Source organism: Puma concolor, chromosome B1, assembly GCF_028749965.1.
Source record: "Puma concolor isolate L17-30 chromosome B1, mPumCon1.1.hap2, whole genome shotgun sequence".
Classification (NCBI taxonomy): Eukaryota; Metazoa; Chordata; class Mammalia; order Carnivora; family Felidae; genus Puma; species Puma concolor.
In genome coordinates this window covers 63,859,924-63,879,303 of record NC_141670.1, presented here as the reverse complement: position 1 = coordinate 63,879,303, position 19,380 = coordinate 63,859,924, and the positions used below count along the sequence as shown (strand labels likewise).

The following is a 19,380-nucleotide window of genomic DNA, read 5'->3' as shown; positions in this document are numbered from 1 at the left end:
TTGTAATTTGTCAGCAAAAATGACTTCAAATGGTGGTTAATTTTTTCTGCCTCACAAAGTTTTCATGCGTAATTATGTTTTTTCACTGTTTATTTATTTATTTTGAGAGAGAGAGCCCAAGCAGGAGCACAAATGGGAGGAGGGGGGCGGGTTGCAGAGACAGAGAGGGAACAGAGAACCCCAAGTAGGTTCTGCACTGTCAGTGCACAACCTGACTCAAGGCTCCATCTCAGGAACCGTGAGATCATGACCTGAGCTGAAATCAAGAGTCACCTGGGTGGCTCAGTTGGTTAAGCGGCTCAGCTCATGATGTCACAGTTTGTGAGTTAGAGCCCTGAGTCTGTCTCTTTGCAGACAGCTTGGAGGCTGCTAAGGAATCTGTGTCTCCCTCGTTCTTTGCCCCGCCCCCACTTGTGTGTGTGCGCGTGTGCTCTCTCTCTCTCTCAAAAATAAACACTAAAAAAAAAAAAAAAGAGTTGGATGCTTAACCCACTGAGCCACCAAGGTTCCCCTTCATGGATAATTGTTAAGAGCAAATATGTTAAATAAATAAAAAGGTTTATAGGTAGACTTTTTAATAAGGCGAAAGATTTATGCGATCTGAAGAGAAACCAGAGTATAGGTAGACTTTTTAATAGCTTCCAAAATCTTTGGTGACCGGAAACTTTGAAGTTTTGCTAGGTTAAATGGTAAATTCAGTTGAATTCATTGGATATATAAGTCTTTTCCAAATAAAATAAAATACTGAAACATTCATTCCTGAACATAGGTTTATCTGCTTTTTGGCTTCTTATTACAGAGAAACTAAAGATAAATTTAGGTCTGCTGGTGAACATGTTTTGTGCTTTATTGAAAGTTGTACCATGAAAAAACACATTTCTAGAAATCAAGAAATATCTCCATAAATTTTCCAGAGTTCTAAAGAATTCTGGCGTAATGGTTCAAAATTGGTTACTATTTAGTTTTCACTGGAGATTAAGGTTTTAAAAGTTAAAATTCTGTTAAATGTAATTGAGACTGTGAGAAATGATAAGGAAAGCAACTTTGTATGCAGGGAAAATAGGAAGTTTGTAAGAAAGCTATAAGAATGTGAGAATACATTTTTATTGAAGGGGGGAAAAAGTGATTTTGTCCTAAATTGAGACTGATTGTTTAGAGAGGGAAGCCTTATGACAAAATCTAATGAAAAAGAAAGCTGTAGAAAGTTTGTGAAGGAGAATCTTTGGAAAAGAATGGTATGTGTGCATGGTCAGGACTGAATAAAATTGGAGTAAATGAGTATTAACAGTACACTAGTAAGAGATTGGAATTTGGTTTTTCTCTCTGTTAAGATGACAACGTTTTCTTGGACTGTTGGTTTACTCTTAATAAGAAATTATGAACAAAGGGTGATTTTGTTTTTGTTTTTGTTTTTTTATCTACCCCAGAACAAAATGTCTATGTTTTGTCTTCATCAGGTCTTTGATTACTTAAGAAAACTAAATCTTCTCAATATTAAAGGACCTAAGTTTTGCTAACAACTAGATATCCTTCTGTAGAATCTCTTATTGCCACCTGGGCTAAATAGATAATTAAACATTAAGTTTCATAATGAGCTATAATCCTACTTAGGTATGTGTTTTAATCTGATTTTTTAAAAACTTTCTCATAGTTTTTTTTTTTTTTTTTAATGTTTATTTATTTTTGAGGGAGAGAGAAAGAGACCGAGTGCAATGGGGGAGAGGCAGAGAGAGAGGGAGACAGAATCCGAAGCAGGCTCCAGGCTCTGAGCTGTCAGCACAGAGCCTGATGCAGGGCTCGAACCCACAAACTGTGAGATCATGTCCTGAACCAAAGTAGGACATTTAACCGACCCAGGTGCCCCACTTTCTCATAGTTTTTTAATTAAATGTTTATTTATTTATTTTTCGAGAGAGAGAGCACACACACATGCACAAACAGGAGAGGGGGACAGAGAGAGAGAGAAACAGAGAGAGAATCCCAAGCAGGCTCTATGCTGTCAGCATAGAGCCCAACACAGGGCTCGATCTTGTGAACCTTGAGATCATGACTTCAGCCAAAATCTAGAGTCGGACAGTCCCTTAACCAACTGAGCCACCCAAGTGCCCCTAAACTTTCTGATATTTTTAACAAACTTATGAAAAAATTCAAATTCTAAATAAAGTCTTTTTAAGCAATTAGGCTTGTTTATTTTGTATGTTAAGTTACATGGGAAGCATTGTCAAAGAAATGATGATAAATCCTCTTAGCTTATATTGTGTGGGTAAATGCCGTAACTATTCCAAAAATTATATAAAATTCCTCAAGTTTTAATGTGCCCTGATATAAGGTAATCACATGTACTCCTAATTGTTAAAATGCTGTGTGTCACAAAAATAACCAAATTTCCTTATCAACTACAATGTAATGAAATCCCATCAGATTTTTAACCATGGCCATTTTGAAGCTTTTGTCATTTACAATTATTATTTCACGCTGATACACTTACAAATGTGTTTCAGTTTTAAGGAGATTCATGAAAAAGGACTTTTGACAAACACAAGATTCTCATATCTTTAAGATCATAAAACTAAACTAAGAATTTCCAGAACTAATGGAAAAACTGCATTCAAACAGAACAAGAGGGGCACCTGGGTGGCTCAGTCAGTTGAGCATCCGACTTCGGCTCAGGTCATGATCTCACAGTTTGTGGGTTCAAGCCCCGCGTCGGGCTCTGTGCTGACAGCTTGGAGCCTGGAGCCTGCTTTGGATTCTGTGTCTGCCTCTCGCCTGTTCACACCCTCTCTCTCTCAAAAATAAATAAACATAAAAAAAAGTTTTTTTAAAGAAGAACACAAAAGAGTAACATTAGAACAAGAATTAGTAACAAGAATTAGTAACAGGAACAAGAATTGAGAAAGATGATTATGGTTTTTATTACTCTTGTCTGAAACACTGACAGCTCTCTAATGTTTGCTTTTCCAGTTTAGGGAAACTGGAAAGTAAACACATTGACGTGTTGATGATTTCTCCCTACCTGAACCATCCAGAATTCAGAAACACTCAGTGAGTATTCTTTCATGGCAATTATAGTTTTTTGCTTAAGTTCAATGAAAATCTTCTCCTTGTAAAAGAACACCATTGAAAACATTGGTTAGATTACCAAAGCTTTGACTGGAATGTCATATTTGAGAGGCATGCAGAGACTCAGATATGACAAGACACCTTTAAAGAAATAAAGTTGAGTTTGGGAGCCAATAGAACCCCTCGGAAATTTTGGCTTGATACATTGCTTACAGAGCTCCCAGCAGCCTTACCAAGTGAGTAAAGAAGGTAACTCCTTGGCAAATGTAGGAATCTCAGGATATTTTGGAGACCTCTAGAAGGGAGGAGTTCACCCAAAGCTATAGGTATGGCAAGTATTTGGCTTGGCTTCTGGCCTTGGGAGGCTATTAAAAAGTTCAATCTGAAATTCCTTATTCAAATGTTCCGGCAGGGGTGTCTGGGTGGCTCAGTTGATTAAGCATCAGGCTCTTGATTTCAGCTCTGGTCTTGATCTCACAGTCGTGGGATAGGAGCCCTGTGTCTGGCTCCACAATGAATGTGGAGCCTGCTCAGAATTCTCTCTCCCTCTTCCTCTGCCCTTCCCCCAGTGGCACATGTGTGCCCACTTTTTCTCTCAAAAACAAAAAACAAAGCAAAACAAAAAAACAAAAAACATTCCAGCAAAGCAGAATGAAAAGACCTATGTGGTATTCTTGCCGCACTTATGTAAATAATTAGGCCAGGTGTGTTAAAATTAAATTTATTTTACAAATAAATTAGTCTTAATCTGGCTATCTGATAAATATGAGGGTGATTTCAGAGAGAAAAATTATGTTTCGAAAACACACCTTTGTGGATGTTAGAGGATGTTAGATTCTAGTTCTGGTTGTCTTTGAGTGTTGGTTGTTTGCCTATTAAACTGGGTTAGAACCTGAATTCTTCTTCCTACTTATCTAGCTATGACTCTCCAAATTAAGGTTTCCAATTTTCTCCCTTCTCTTGACTTGAAATCACTGAGAACTAAAACTGCTGTCTTTCCTACATCCCTGCAAACTGAAGCTGGACAATGTGAGAGAAATATCAGAGAAATTGTTGCAATAGCTCCCATCACTCTGTGGGCCACTCAGAAGGATCACCAGAGTCATTGGCACTATGAACCAGAAAAATCCATCAGATTATGTCTGCCCTGCACTCACTCCATCTGAGGATGCTTTGAGTGCAGCACCTAAAAATCCTCTTATTGGCAGCATTTAGACTCAGACACTAGATCTATAATTTGCTCCACGCTGTGTTTTTCTATTGTTTCCTTAGAAATGCCTCTTATTAATTACCCAGGTGCTTGCTGAACAAGGCAGAGTCTATACGATAGTTAAACACCACCTGCTCCACTTACATTTTTTCCTCAGAAGAACCCATATTGACAAAATTAGACAACAGACTACTTGCATCCAACAAACCTTGGAACGTGAATCAGAATAGGAAACTGGTTCTCAAGTCCCTTTCCCTGGATTCCTAAAAGAATTTATTTGATTTTAGGGGTGCCTGAGTGGCCCAGTTGGTTAAGCATCTGATTCTTGATTTTGACTCAGGTCATGATCTCATGGTTTGGGAGTTCAAACCATCAGCACAGAGCCTGCTTGGGATTCTCTCTCTCCCTCTCTCTCTGCCCCTCTTCCTTGTGCTCTCTCTCTCTCTCTCTCTCAAAATAAATCAATAAACTTATAAAATTAATAAATGAACTTAAAAAAAGAGAATTCACTCAATTTTAGGGGGACAAATGCCTAGGGTTGCTTCTAAGACCCCAATGGCAAAAAGAGAGTTCCGGAATATTTCATAAGTCTGGTCAAATTGTTCTATTCCACAATTGCCTCTCTTTGACCCTGTCCAACAAGAAGCAGTCAGATGAGAGATGATGTCCCCTTGTCCTGATCCTACAAGATTATGGAACGGAACGTTGATGTTGGGGAATTATAACTTAGCATGACTAACTCCACGTTGCTTCTGTTTCCCTGCTACTGTGCCCTGGAGCTTAGAAACTTCTACTTGGCCCTGCACATAGACATGTTGCAGCTAAGATTTGCAAACTTCTGCTTTTCACCTGAAATATATCTCGCCCAAGGAGATAAGGGAGTACATGTAGAAATGACTATGCTATATTTAAGATTCACAGAAATGATATGACTAAATTCCTCTACAATAAGGTCAATTGACTAGAGACAAAGAACTTACACACCTTCCTCAGATATAATCAGAGGTCAGTCATCTTTTGGCTCCCTCCCCTTCCCACTTTTCCTAACATAAAAGAAGCTCAAATTTCATGCAGGAGGGAGATGGTTCTTTGGGACAATAGTCTGCCATCTCACAGGTTTGCTGGCTTTCCAGATAAAGTCACTTTCTTTGCCCCCAGCATCTTGCCTCTCGACTTATTGGCTTGTCATGTAGTGTGAGCAGAGGAAGCTTGGACTTGCGTGACATAGCTACATTTTACTGACTAACCACGTTGTATGCGCTGTTTCAAGCGTTTGTCTAAAAATCTAATTGAAAAATAAATAAATAAATAAATAAATAAATAAATAAATAAATAACTATCTAATTGAATCTCTGTAGCTAACTTCTGAAGCAGCGACTATTATTATCTTCAATATACAGAACTGAGAAATGAGCTTACAATGGGTAACTTAGGCAAAGTCCAGTATGATTGTGTTCTTATAAGAACAGGAAGAGGCATTGTGGATGCATGGGTAAATAGAAGAAGCCATGTGAAGACACAGGCATAAGCAGGCCATTGGCAAGCCAAAGAGAGAGGCCTCTGAAGCAAACGAACCCACGACACCTTGATTTGGACTCCTGGCCTCCAGAACTGGGAGAAAGTAAAGGTCTGTGGTATTTTGTTTGGCCGCCTTGATGATTAATACAGGTATCACCACTCTTTTGAATACTGCTTAGCTGAATGGTGTGAATGCTATCACACTGTAATTTTATCTTATTTTTATTTATTATTTTTTAAGTAAAATAGCTATTTATTCAGCCCCTTGTCATGCCAAAATGTTTTGTGCATACACCACTATAATTAGCATGTCCTCTGTAATAGGTAAAATTGTACATCAAATTATATTTCATGTTACCTGATTATATAAAAAATGTAAAGCGAAAATGATTTATCAATTCCTTTTAACGTTACTAGTAAACAATTCAGGAGTGGAAATGAAGCACAAAATCTTAGTAAAAGATGACACAGGGAGAGGGGTGCCTGGGTGGCTCAGTCGGTTAAGTGTCTGACTTCAGCTCAGGTCATGATCTCATGGTCCGTGAGTTCCAGCCCTGTGTCGGGCTCTGTGCCGACAGCTCAGAGCCTGGAACCTGTTTCAGATTCTGTGTCTCCCTCTCTCTGACCCTACCCCATTCATGATCTGTCTCTCTCTGTCTCAAAAATAAATAAACGTTAAAAATTTGTTTTTAAAAATAAAGAAAATATGACACAGGAAGAGCAATAATGTAATTCTCATTTAAATTGTCATTATTTGTTATGAATATACAAAGACAAATTTCTCAAATGTTATATTCACTAAGATTCTGGCAATAGCTTCATGTAACAAGACACAGCATCCCAGGCCTGCCACTCATCTTGTTTATGGTAAGTCTCAGCTTCAATACGAAGCTGTCTAAAGAAAAAAAAAAAGTCAAAAGCCTGCTTTTTTTACATGCTAAGTATCTCGGGAAGCATGCCATTAAACACAGTATGGATTTTAGGTAGCAAGAATACGGAGTTAATAAAAGCTAAACCCGGCAGCCTAAACAAAAGGCATACAGAAATAAAATAACGATCACTGGGTGCGTAAAATTTTCCTGACTGGTTAAAACTAACAGCATAAAACATGCATTTTAGAACCTTTCGCTGTCAAGTGCAAAAAGTACCAGTGTCTGTTTGCAATGATTCCTCTCCAAAGCCAGAGCGTAGTCAAAATTAATTCAAATGCTGTAACACATTCTAATGCTAAAAAAAATACAGTATCGGGGCGCCTGGGTGGCTCGGTCGGTTAAGCGGCCGACTTTGGCTCAGGTCATGATCTCGCGGTCCCTGAGTTTGAGCCCCGTCGGGCTCTGTGCTGACAGTTCAGAGCCTGGAGCCTGTTTCAGATTCTGTGTCTCCCTCTCTCTGACCCTCCCCTGTTCATGCTCTGTCTCTCTCTGTCTCAAAAATAAATAAACGTTAAAAAAAAAAAAATACAGTATCATTGAAGCGGAGATAAATCCCAGAGCTTTTGGGGCTTTGCCGTGCTGCAAAGGGCTGTCACTCTGGTTCATTGAAAGCAGCAAATGACAAGAGTCCAAGGATGTCTAAGGGCAAGACTGCTGTACCCACAGCTCTGACCTCCCCATGAAGCATGGCTACTGTGTCCACAAACATAGGATGTATGAAGAGAAAAGGCACGCTATTCTGCTAGCTAAAGAGAGAGATTGCGAACCACCCCTCCCCACCCTAAAAGCTCCTTCCCAGGTAAAAAAGTATTTAAGAGGAGAAAACTAAAATATGCTTATCTACAGAGTAAGGATTTTGAAACATCAATGTAATCCCTATTTCAAAATGTTAACTAGAGTCATCTGATCATTTCTGATTATATCTTAATGATATATCCAGATTCGATTTCTGTTGATTTATCATTAGATACTTCTAGTCAAAAATATTAACTTTATCCCCAAATATCTTAGCCAGTAGTGCAACTGCAATGTATTATCTCCCAGAGTCGTTAAGCACTGGAAAAGAAAAAAAAAAAACAGATGTTCAAACAGAGGCAACAGTTACGGCCCTTTCACACAACGGCATCTGAAGCATGCCATTAAACACAGTATGGATTTTAGGTAGCAACAGTCCAGGAATAATTGTAAAAACAAGAAAATTCATGCATTTTAGTAATTATGTCATAATTTTCACAGTTGAAATTTTCTTAGACATTGCACTTTGTAAGGGAATCCTGATTTTTCTTAATGTTATGGTGAGTCAGGACTTGAACTAGGAGCCTTCTTTTTCTTCTCACTGTGTTTCTTTAATGTTTATTTATTTTTGAGAGAGAGAGACAGAGAGCGAGAGGCAGAGGGGCAGAGAGAGAAGGAGTTACAGAATCCGAAGAAGGTTCCAGGCTCTGAGCTGTCAGCACGGAGCCCGACGCGGGGCTCGAACTCACGGAGTGTGAGATCATGACCTGAGCTGAAGCTGGATGCTAAACCGACTGAGCCACCCAGACGCCCCTTCTCACTGTGTGTCTTATGGTTCTTTTTCTTTTTTGTTTTTTCTTTTTCTCATTCTTCACTGCGTTTCTTCTTTTTTGCTCATACTTCTTCTTATTTATTTATTTAGCCAAGATATTTTATTTATTTATTTATTGCTGGCATATTTTATTTTATTTATTTATTTTTAAATATAATTTATCGTCAAATTGGCTAACATATAGTGTGTACAGTGTGCTCTTGGTTTTTGGTGTAGATTCTCATGGTTCATCACTTACATACAACACCCAGTGTTCGTCCCAACAAGTGCCCTCCTCGATGTCCAGCCCCCATTTTACCTTCTCCCCCACCCTCCCATGCTAGTACTTCTTCAGTATGATCTGATTCTGATAAGGACTCAGATGATAAAGGTGTATCTTCAGGATACATCTTTCTTTTTCTGCTGACTCCTTTAATGTCCTTTCCTTTCTCAGTTGGATCCTTTGACTTCTTTTTCTTTGTTTAAACTATCCTTGGGGCGCCTGGGTGGCGCAGTGGGTTAAGCGTCCAACTTCAGCCAGGTCACGATCTCGCGGTCCAGGAGTTCGAGCCCCGCGTCGGGCTCTGGGCTGATGGCTCGGAGCCTGGAGCCTGTTTCCGATTCTGTGTCTCCCTCTCTCTCTGCCCCTCCCCCGTTCATGCTCTGTCTCTCTCTGTCCCAAAAATAAATAAACGTTGAAAAAAAAAATTTAAAAAAATAAAAAATAAGCTATCCTTACTGTCCGATTCCATTTCTGACATGGAGCTTTCAGAAGATTTACGGGAATGGTTCTTCTTTTTCTCTTTTTTCTTTCTCCTTGTTTTTCATCCTCATCTTCAGCATCTGAAGAACTGCTGGAAGAATCAGAGCTTGGTGAAGAAGACGACGAGTACCTGCCAGATTTCTTCTTTTCTCTTTTCTTTTTCTGTCTGTTTTTGGATGAGCTCTCACTGCCACTTAATTTTTCCCTGTGTTTTTCTAGTTCTTTCTTCAAGTTCTCATTCATTTTTTTCTTCAAATTCAGCCAATGCCTTAGGGCCTTTCTTTTTCTTCTCTAGCTGTTCTTTTCTTTTCATTTTTTTAATATTTATTTTTGAGGAAGAGAGAGACAGAGAGAGCACACGCGCACACGCACAAATCGGGGAGAGGCAGAGAGAGAGGAAGACACAGAGTCTGAAGCAGGCTCCAGGCTCTGAGCTGTCAGCACAGAACTGGATGCGGAACTTGAACTCACGAACTGTGAGATCATGACCCGAGCCGAAGTCAGATGCTTAACTGACTGAGCCACCCAGGTATCCCTCCAGCTGTTCTTTTACTTCTTCCCAGGTAGGCCTTGATCGATTCAGATAATCTTGGATTGTTGGCCCTGAAGACTGGATTGGATCCCTGATCTGGCCACTGCTATCGGGTTCATACAGGCCACCCAATTGTCCCGCTTCCCCAGGGTGCAGGACTAAACACACGGTCAGACACCGAGGGAGCCAGAGAGGCGGCCAAAGTGGGTGCCCCGCAAGTCCTCTGTCACACTGCAGTTTTAAATTATAATCTCCTGATTACTAATAAACTTCATTGTCTTTTTTTTGTGTGAAGTATTAATGATTTCTCTACTCTGATATACCTTCTATAATATGCCCATTTTTATATCAGGTTTTGTCTTAGCTCCAGCTGCTATAACAAAATATCATATGCCAGATGGCTTACGCATTTACTTCTCATAGTTCTGGAAGCTAGAAATCTGAGATCAGGGTGCTAACATGCTCTGGTTTTAGGGAGGGCCCTCTTCCTGGCTTGGTGATGACCACCTTCTCACTCTCTGTGCAAATGGCCTTTCCAGGTGCAACAGGTTTCCCTCCTCTTATTGGAGGACTAATCCCATTGTGAGGGCTTCACCATCATGACCTTATCTAAACCTAATTAACTTCCAAAAGCCCCACCTCCAAGTACCATTATATTCCAAGTAAGGGCTCAACATTTGAATTTTGGGGAGAAACACATGTTCAATCTATAATAGGTTTTCTTTTTCTTATAGACCAATAAAAAATTTTGAAATGTTCTAGAAATTGGGGCGCCTGGGTGGCTCAGTCAGTTGAGCGTCCGACTTCGGCTCAAGTCATGATCTCACGGTTCATGGGTTCAAGCCCCGCGTCGGGCTCTGTGCTGACAGCTCAGAGCCTGGAGCCTGCTTCGGATTCTGTGTCTCCCTCTCTCTCTGCCCTTCCCCCGCTCATGCTCTGTCTCTCTCTGTCTCAAAAATAAATAAAACATTAAAAAAAAATGTTCTAGAAATGAATCTTTAATCATATACACTGCTGATATCATCTTTGATTTATAGCTTCCCTGTTTAGTCTTCATACATATATTTTTTATGAAAAAAAATTAATTTGGTAGATTGTGTCCATTCTTTCCCTTAGAGATTACTTCTTCTCTTCTATTGAATATATTATTCCCAGTCAGAGTTAAAGAGATATTCGCATTCATCAGTGAAATGACTGCCCCCACCCTACCCCAGTATATTCTGGGTACATCTGACTCTGGCCAGGGCTGTTACATTGAGAAAAATGGAAAGCTTTGACTTTACTCACGTATGGCCAACACATGAAGCCAACTGTTGTTTCCATCAGGAAACAGCTACCATTGAAAAGATAGTTTATTATTTACATTTGTCAAGAGGAGAGGGCATACCACATCATGCAGAGTCATGCAGGAATTACCAGGGTTAGTCAGGAGGCAATAGAAAAAGCCTAGGCTTGAGCCTTTATTGGAGTTTTCAAGGGAATGAATGGGTGAGGCAGCTGAACAGGTTTAGGATTGGTGCCTTCGGATAGGGGTGGTTTCTCTTTGTCCAGTACCTGGGGTGATTTCAGGGGCAGTGTTCAGAGCTTCAAGAGCCCTAATAAAAGCAGGCTTGATGCTGGACTGGTCTCAGAAGTGGTTGGTTTACATATCAAAGCCAGAGTCTCAGGCAAATTGTTTGTTCTCTCTAGGGATTAAGTAACCAAAGGAGAGGCAGTCCCTTCCTGGATACACACACACACACACACAACGGAATATTATCCAGTCACTAAAAAAAGATTTAGTGACATTTGTATCACATATGACACATTTGTGACAACATGGATGAAACTTGAGAACATTACGCTGTGTCTGAAATAAATCAGATGGAGAAAGGCAAATACTATAGGATCTCATTTACAAGTGAAATCTTAACCAAAAAAAAAAAAAAAAAAAAAAAAAAAAAATCCAAACACATAGAAAACAAGATCAGACTTGTAGTTACCAGAGAGGGGGTGGCAGGGAGGGAGGAAGGTGGAGGAAGGTGGTCAAAGGTACAAACTTATAAGATACATAAGTGCTGGAGATGAAATGTGCATCCTGATGACTATAGCTGACACGGCTGTACGATATATTTGAGAGTTAAGAGAGAGTTGATGCTAAGAGCTCTCATCACAAGAAAAAAAATGTTGGGTTTTTTTTTTTTTTGGTGTCTATGAGATGATAGATATTAACTAAACTTACCATGGTAATCAGTTCATAATATATGTAATATATTTACATAATATATGTAAATTATGTTGAATACCTTAAACTTATATAGACTATAAATCAATTATATCTTAAAAACTGGGGGGAAAATATGATTAAAATGCTGACTACTAGAGAAATTAATTATATTTTTATAAAATGAGTTCTCAAAACCTTTATCCTTTGCTTTCCTAAAATAACAGAGTTAAGAGTAGTAAAACAGCACACACATCTATTCCATAATTTAAGATATAATTATTATGAGTTAATCACTGGTCATGTAGTATGAAATATGAGACAAGTAGACTGAACACTAAAATATATGCCATTTTGGGGTATCTGGGTGGCTCAGTAGGTTGAGCATCCAACTCTTGATTTTGGCTCAGGTCATGATCCCAGGATTGTGGGATCAAACCTTGCATTGGGCTCCATGCTGGGTATGGGAACTGCTTAAGATTCTCTCTCTCTCTCTCTCTCTCTCTCTCTCTCTCTCTCTCTCTCTCCCTCTGCCCCTCTTCCTTGCTTCCTTGCTCTCACTCTCATAATAAATATAATATAATATAATATAATATAATATAATATAATATAATAAATATAATATGATATAAAAATGTATGGAATTTAAATGAGTAAATTTCAGGAGAAAAACAGCATTATAATTTTTCTTTTACTCAAATTTTATAAATTTTGCTAGAGTGTAAATTTGACACCTATGAATTAGTTACGAAGATTAGTCACCCAACTCTGCAAATGTCTTAGTTATTAAACTTAGCTACTCAGTTCTGTCTTGGTTTATTGTGTGAAAAGAGAATTTTGTCAGCCCTTTTTGGAGGATCCCATACGACTGATTCAATTTCCATTTCGTGAAATACACCCTCCTCATCTCTTTCTGGAATTCTTCTATACGAAGTGAGTTTTTAAATAATGGTCTAAACACTTCCAAGTTCCTCCTGATTTCCACTTCTCCAACAAAGCAGAAGGCTGAAGACTTCTGCCTAAATCTGTGTCTTCCAACCATTGTCAACATGGACTTCTAAGACACTTAACAAACTGTTGAATTTACAGGACACGTGTATATATAACATGAGGTGAAGTCATAAAGTACATTTACTGGCATTGATAAAACGTGAATGGTAAATAAAACATGCTCAGTTTGAAGTCTTTGCTTTTAGAACTGCAAAATTGCAATTTCTAGTTGATTCCCTTGTCATTTCCATGAAACAACACAAATTCTATATTCTCATTAGTTATTGATATAGAAGAATAAAAAGTGACTCTCTTGATGTTGAAAACATAAAACACTAACTCTTGAAATCATGTTATCCAAAACATAACAGAGATTATACATTATCTTAAGGACATTCCATAGTACAGAAAGAAAATATAACAACATACAGGGTTCCAACGAGTTCACAACTCATCTGTGATTTGACAGATAGTAAGAGAGTTTGAAGTAGGTCCAATAGAGATGTCAGGCCAAAGTTTTTGTGTGAAAGTATCGGTGAAGGTATAAATATAAGACCTATATTACTCATATTAAAAAATGAGACCTCTCCAACTCATGATCCAGAAAAAGCCAGTCCATGTGTTTTGGACCCCATCACCCACTTGAATCCTGAGTTTGCCAGCAGTATCTCTTTGGTGATAAGGATGTAAAAGCATTTTTTTTAAATGTTCATTTATTTTTGAGAGAGAGAGAGAGAGAGAGACAGAGCATGAGTGGGGGAGGGGCAGAGAGAGAGGGAGACACAGAATCTGAAGTGGGCTCCAGGCTCTGAGCTGTCAGAACAGAGACTGATGCAGGGCTCCAACTCACAAACCGTGAGATCATGAGCTGAATCAAAGTCAGATGCTTAACTCACTTAAGCACCCAGGCACTTCTGCAAAAGCATTTCCGAAGAAGAGTCTGAACAAACCTACGGAAAATCCATAGGGCCTCTTTCTATCTGCCCGTCAGCATCAAACCCTCCAAAATTCAGGACAATAGGGTAAAAAGTAGATGTGTTGGGATTATATGGAAAGTTTGTGTCTTTCCATATTTAGTACTTGTTTTGTCTTCTGACATAAGTCTGGATGGGCAGTTTTAGGATCTAGTGTTAAAACCACCTTAATGTGTTGATAATTTTTTTGCAGGACAAAAATGTGAAAGAGATAATAACTCTCTTTAATTAATATAAAAAAACTTCTGGAGTTTTTAGGTTTTTATGTCTGTTATGTATGTATATGTCCAATACCTATCAGTAAATATAAGTCTGCCTGGACACACTTCTTTGCTATTTCACATAGCATTGTTGTTTGCCAGGAGCCGATCCATCCAGACTTCCTGATGGCACAGCCTGAGTGGTTGGCGGAAGGGCAACGCAGAGCAACCCTCCGAATGGGAAGCTACTGGTATCCCTTCTCTTACTCATCATGGCCATCCCCGTGGTCCAATTGGCATTGATGATTCAAAATAAACCCATGGGGGCAAACTCGGGGATATTTTCTGGGGATGACCCCCAGGACAAAAAAGAAACCTTATATCCAACTGGTGCCACCCCTGCCTGCCCGTCCCCTACCTAAAGGAAGGATAGCCCCATATATTTCCCAGCCAAGGAGGGGGTCTAATGGGTTCAAAATCCCCATTCTGGCAACAAAGGAATGTATCTATGGATAAAAGTTACTCCAACCCCTAGGCCCACTTGGCCCCCAGGAGGCTTTCAAGATGGTAACTGGACCTGGTGGGTTAGGGTACAGAATGGTTCATTAGTTCCTAGGTATACATTGTCTCTCTGGGAGCGCATAAGGCTGGGTTCCCAGGGCCCTCTTGGCTCCCTCCCAGCACCCCGGACCAAAGGGAATACTTTTGGTCCTTGTACGCAAATGGCTCAAAGGAACAATTAAGAAGTCATGTCTCTGTAAATGTTCCACTTGAGGTGTTAAGAGTTAGATGACCTTTCATGAAAATAGTGAAGCAAATGCTTTATAAACTATAAATAAATGTAGACACATAATGAAAGTAATATGAAGAAATTAATCAATAAGCAAAGCGCAGGAGAGAATGTTACAAGAAAATAACCATGATGTTCCTTAATGGGTGATTGCACAAAGGAACATTTTTAGAATTAGGTAAAGCCGAGAAACATAGATGACGCACGCTACAAGGAAATTGCTAACAAATATAATGCCACGTTTGCCACAATAAAGCGGCCAGTCTAACAAGCTGTTATTTTGTTATTTTTGTTATTTTGTTATTTGTTATTTTCGCCGACACCATTCATCCTTCGGGAACCCCTGGACCTGCTGGAGCTGGACTCTGGCAGTTGTTGTTTTGTTTTGTTTTCTTTTTCTTTTAGGATTGGAACTATGATCTGAATAATGGCCTTTGTTTTCAATTAGTTATTCTTCAAGATCCTTCTTTTCCATCAAAAATAATTTTTAAAAAAGGGCATCCTATTCCTCTTCCAGTAAAATGCTGTAGTTCTTCATATTCAGAGTGTAATTCCCCCCTCTACTTTTTCACCTTCCACCTTAAGGCAAGTACTTTTGAGACTTGGATTTCTAACTGCCTTTCAACATTTTCAACCTGCTTCTTCAAGGGCTCACTGTAGCCTTTGAACTGCTTCCTTGTAACCAGCTGCAGCTTGCTCAGTGGGTGTCAGGGTGTGGTCCTGGAGGTCAGAGGAGACCCTGCACTGGGGACACAATAGCTCCAGATCCTTCTCACAGAACAGAGCCAGAATGTGCACTTCTCACACAAGGGTTTTGTTAGTGGAAACTGGGTTTGCCTCTTGGTGGGTATTGAGCCAAAAGACACAAACAAGCCAAAGGATAAGGAAAAGAAAGGGTTTTACTTGCAACAAGGGAACACCAGGGATGTTTCCCAAAGCCGTGTTTCCCCAAACAACAAAATTAGGGAAGTTTTAAATTAGGGATGCATGCATATTCATGAAGGGGCTGGGCAAAGGAGAGTTCCGTATAGAAGTTGGGCAAAAGTCTTCCCCCTGTTGCTCTCTATCTCTCTCTCAAAATAAATAAAAATAAACTTAAAAAAAAAAAAAAAGAAAGAAAGGATTGGGGCAAAAGACATCCTAAATTGACAGAGTCCAGGTCCTAGCTGATTGAAGTTACAAGGGCCAGCAAGGGTCAGCGTCATCAATTCTCTGCTCCAGTTAGTCTGGTATTTGAGTGTTCAAAGGGGGTTAAATCCTGCAAAAAACGACCCAAGAACATGTGTTAGATAAGTCTTTGCTTTTGAAACTGCACTGGGAGTTTTTACCATTGATTTATCATCTCTGTTACGGTTAGGTTATTTCCCAGCTAGGTAGAGACTGTTTTTGCATTTTCTTTGTTCCCTTAAAATCCTTAACTACTGAGGTTTTTGCATTTCTTTGTAATTCCGACACCTCCTAGGAAGTTCTGCAAGAAGTGTGCTAGAGCAAGTCAGGCAAAGATCATACAATGGCCGGGGGCCTAAAATGTCCTTTCTTAGGTCTCAAAGCCAAGTCTCCTCTTTCTTTTTCCAGGGACCCCTAACTCTTTCCGCTTAGTCTCTCTTCCCTTTTGTTCCTTGTGGTGGGAAGCTGCTTAACAATATCATACATGGGACAAAAGTGGGTGTTCCTCTTTAAGTCCCTGTCAGGGCAGTGGTGGAGACAGATGAAACAGGGGACATGTCTTATAGGTCTTCCCAGCACTAGTGGATGCAGGAGCCACAGAAGTCGTGCCTGTGGTCAAGGGTCATTGGGTCTCTCAGATAATCCAGGCAGATGGGGCAGCTGGCCTCTGCTTGGAGCTGCGCGGGTTGGCTTTATAGGTCATTGTGCAGAGTGGGTTTCTTTCTGAGGTTTCCATCTTAAAAAAGGACTGATTTCACAATATATGTGAATCAAACCTCATGCTGTATACCTTAAACTTACACAGTGATGTATGTCAATTATTTCACAACAAACTGGAAAACATTTTCAAAAACGTCAGGGGCTGGTGGGGTGGGGCTGGTTCTCCAGGAGCTAAGGAAAAACAAGAAGCTGGTGAATCCTCAACTTCTCCTTTTGAAATCAGTACATAGTAAGCTACAGTCCCTGAAGTTTGGTTCTGCTCTTTTCCTTTATTTCCAGAGGAATCTTCCCAAGAAGAGCCACAGATCTCCAGATAACTAATCGTCCTGTATTCACTGGTCCACATGAATTGAAGGTCACTATGGAGTCCTGTTGGTCAGAAAAGAACCCAAATTGCAAGTACTATATTGTTCCTAGGGACAAGATATTCCCTTTTTATTTTTATTTATTTATTTTTATTTTATTTTTTAAATTTACATCCAAGTTAGTTAGCATATAGTGCAACAATGATTTCAAGGGTAGATTCTTTAATGTCCCTTACCCATTTAGCCCATCCCCCTTCCCACAGTCCCTCTAGTAACCCTCTGTTTGTTCTCCATATGTAAGAGTCTCTTATGTTTTTGTCCCCCTCCCTGTTTTTATATTACTTTTGCTTCCCTTCCCTTGTGTTTATCTATTCTGTGTCTTGAAGTCCTCATATGAGTGAAGTCATATATTTGTCTTTCTCTAATTTCGCTTAGCATAATACCCTCTAGTTCCATCCACGTAGCTGCAAATGGCAAGATTTCATTCTTTTTGATTGCCGAGTAATACTCCATGGTATGTATATACTACCTCTTTATCCATTCATTCATTGATGGACATTTGGGCCCTTTCCATACTTTGGCTATTGTGGATAGTGCTACTATAAACATTGGGTGCATGTGCCCCTTTGAAACAGCATGGCTGTATCCCTTGGATAAATACCTAGCATGTGCCCCTTCAAAAGAGGATACCTGTATCCCTTGGATAAATACCTAATAGTGCAATTGCTGGGTCCTAAGGTAGTTCTGTTTTTAATTTTTTGAGGAACCTGCATACTGTTTTCCAGAGTGGCTACACCAGCTTGCATTCCCACCAGCAGTGTAAGAGAGCCTCTTTCTCCACATCCCTGCTGTTGTCCACATCCACATCTGTTGTTGTCTGAGTTGTTAATGTGAGCCATTCTGAGAGGTGTAAGGTGGTATCTCATTGTGGTTTTGATTTGTATTTCCCTGATGATGAGTGATGTTGAGCATTTTTTCATGTGTCGGTTGGCCACCTGGATGTCTTCAAGATATTCCCTTTTTAAAAGGATGCTCATGGGCACCTGGGTGGCTCAGTCAGTTGAGCGTCTGACTTCAGCTCAGATCAGGATCTCACTGTCTGTGAGTTCGAGCCCCATGTCAGGCTCTGTGCTGACAGCTCAGAGCCTGGAGCCTGTTTTGGATTCTGTGTCTCTGACTCTCTCTGCCCAACCCCCCCCCCCCCCCCCATGGTCTGTCTCTCACTCTCTCTCTCTGTCAAAAATAAATAAACATTAAAAAAAATTTTTAAAGGATGTCCAGTGAAACATTTATTCTTCCTTCGTGACATGAACAGCACTTCATGTTGGTCAAATAATAAGGAAAGTTACTACCAAAGATATATTCCACTAGTTTTTAAAATAAGGTAGGGGCAGGGCACCTGGGTAACTCAGTCGATTAAGTCTCCAACTCTTGATTTTGGCTCAGGTCATGATCTCAGAGTGTGTGAGTTTGAGCCCCGGGCTGGGCTCTGTGCTGACAGCGTGGAGCCTGCTTGGGATTTTCTGTCTCCCTCTCTCTGCCCATCCCCTGCTCATGTGCTCTCTCTCTCTCTCTCTCTCAAAATACATAAATAAACATTTAGTAAAATAAAATAAGGCAGGGGCACCTGGCTGGCTCAGTTGGTAGAACATCTGACTCTTGATCTCAGGGTTGTGATCAATTCAAGCCCCATATTGGGCATGGAGCCAACCTAAAAATAATAAAATAAAATAAAATAAAATAAAATAAAATAAAATAAAATAAAATAAAATAAAATAAAATAAAGTAAAGTAAAGTAAAGTAAAGTAAAGTAAAATAAAATAAAATAAAATAAAATAAAATAAAATAAAAATAAATAAAAAAGCAGAAACCATTATTATTTTACAATCCCAAATTTATTAAAAAGTTTAGGCAATGACCAGTATGCCTACTAACATCACAAAAAGTGAGGAAAAAACTAAGAACAAAACAAGCATTATTGACCTCATGAAGAGAGCACATAACAGAGTGAAAAGATTTTCCTTTAATCAGGAACACAAATACCTGCACCCAAAAATATTGCTGTGAAACTTCTTTAAAATTAAAATTGTCTACTAAATGTCATGAAAATAATTCATGTGTGAAAATGGCTACACAGTGACTTCATGTGTTCTAGTCCATTCCCTAGAATCTGGACATTACCTGGAACAGCTTCTTGTGCAAACCTTCCAAATAACCTATTCATATGAGAATATATATTGCATGAGTTTGGGTATATGTATTTAAGAAATGGGAGCATCCTGTGTATTCTGTAAATATTTCTTTGAGGGGCGCCTGGGTGGCGCAGTCGGTTAAGCGTCCGACTTCAACCAGGTCACGGTCTCACGGTCCGTGAGTTCGAGCCCGCGTCGGGCTCTGGGCTGATGGCTCAGAGCCTGGAGCCTGTTTCCGATTCTGTGTCTCCCTCTCTCTCTGCCCCTCGCCCGTT

At 39.6% G+C, this 19,380-nt stretch overlaps 1 pseudogene; it reads right to left on the bottom strand.

The window, feature by feature from the left end:
• Nucleotides 1-4,779: 4,779 nt before the first annotated feature.
• LOC112858999 (protein FAM133B-like) lies at nt 4,780-9,707 on the bottom strand (annotated as a pseudogene).
• Between the last annotated feature and the right edge of the window lie 9,673 nt (nt 9,708-19,380).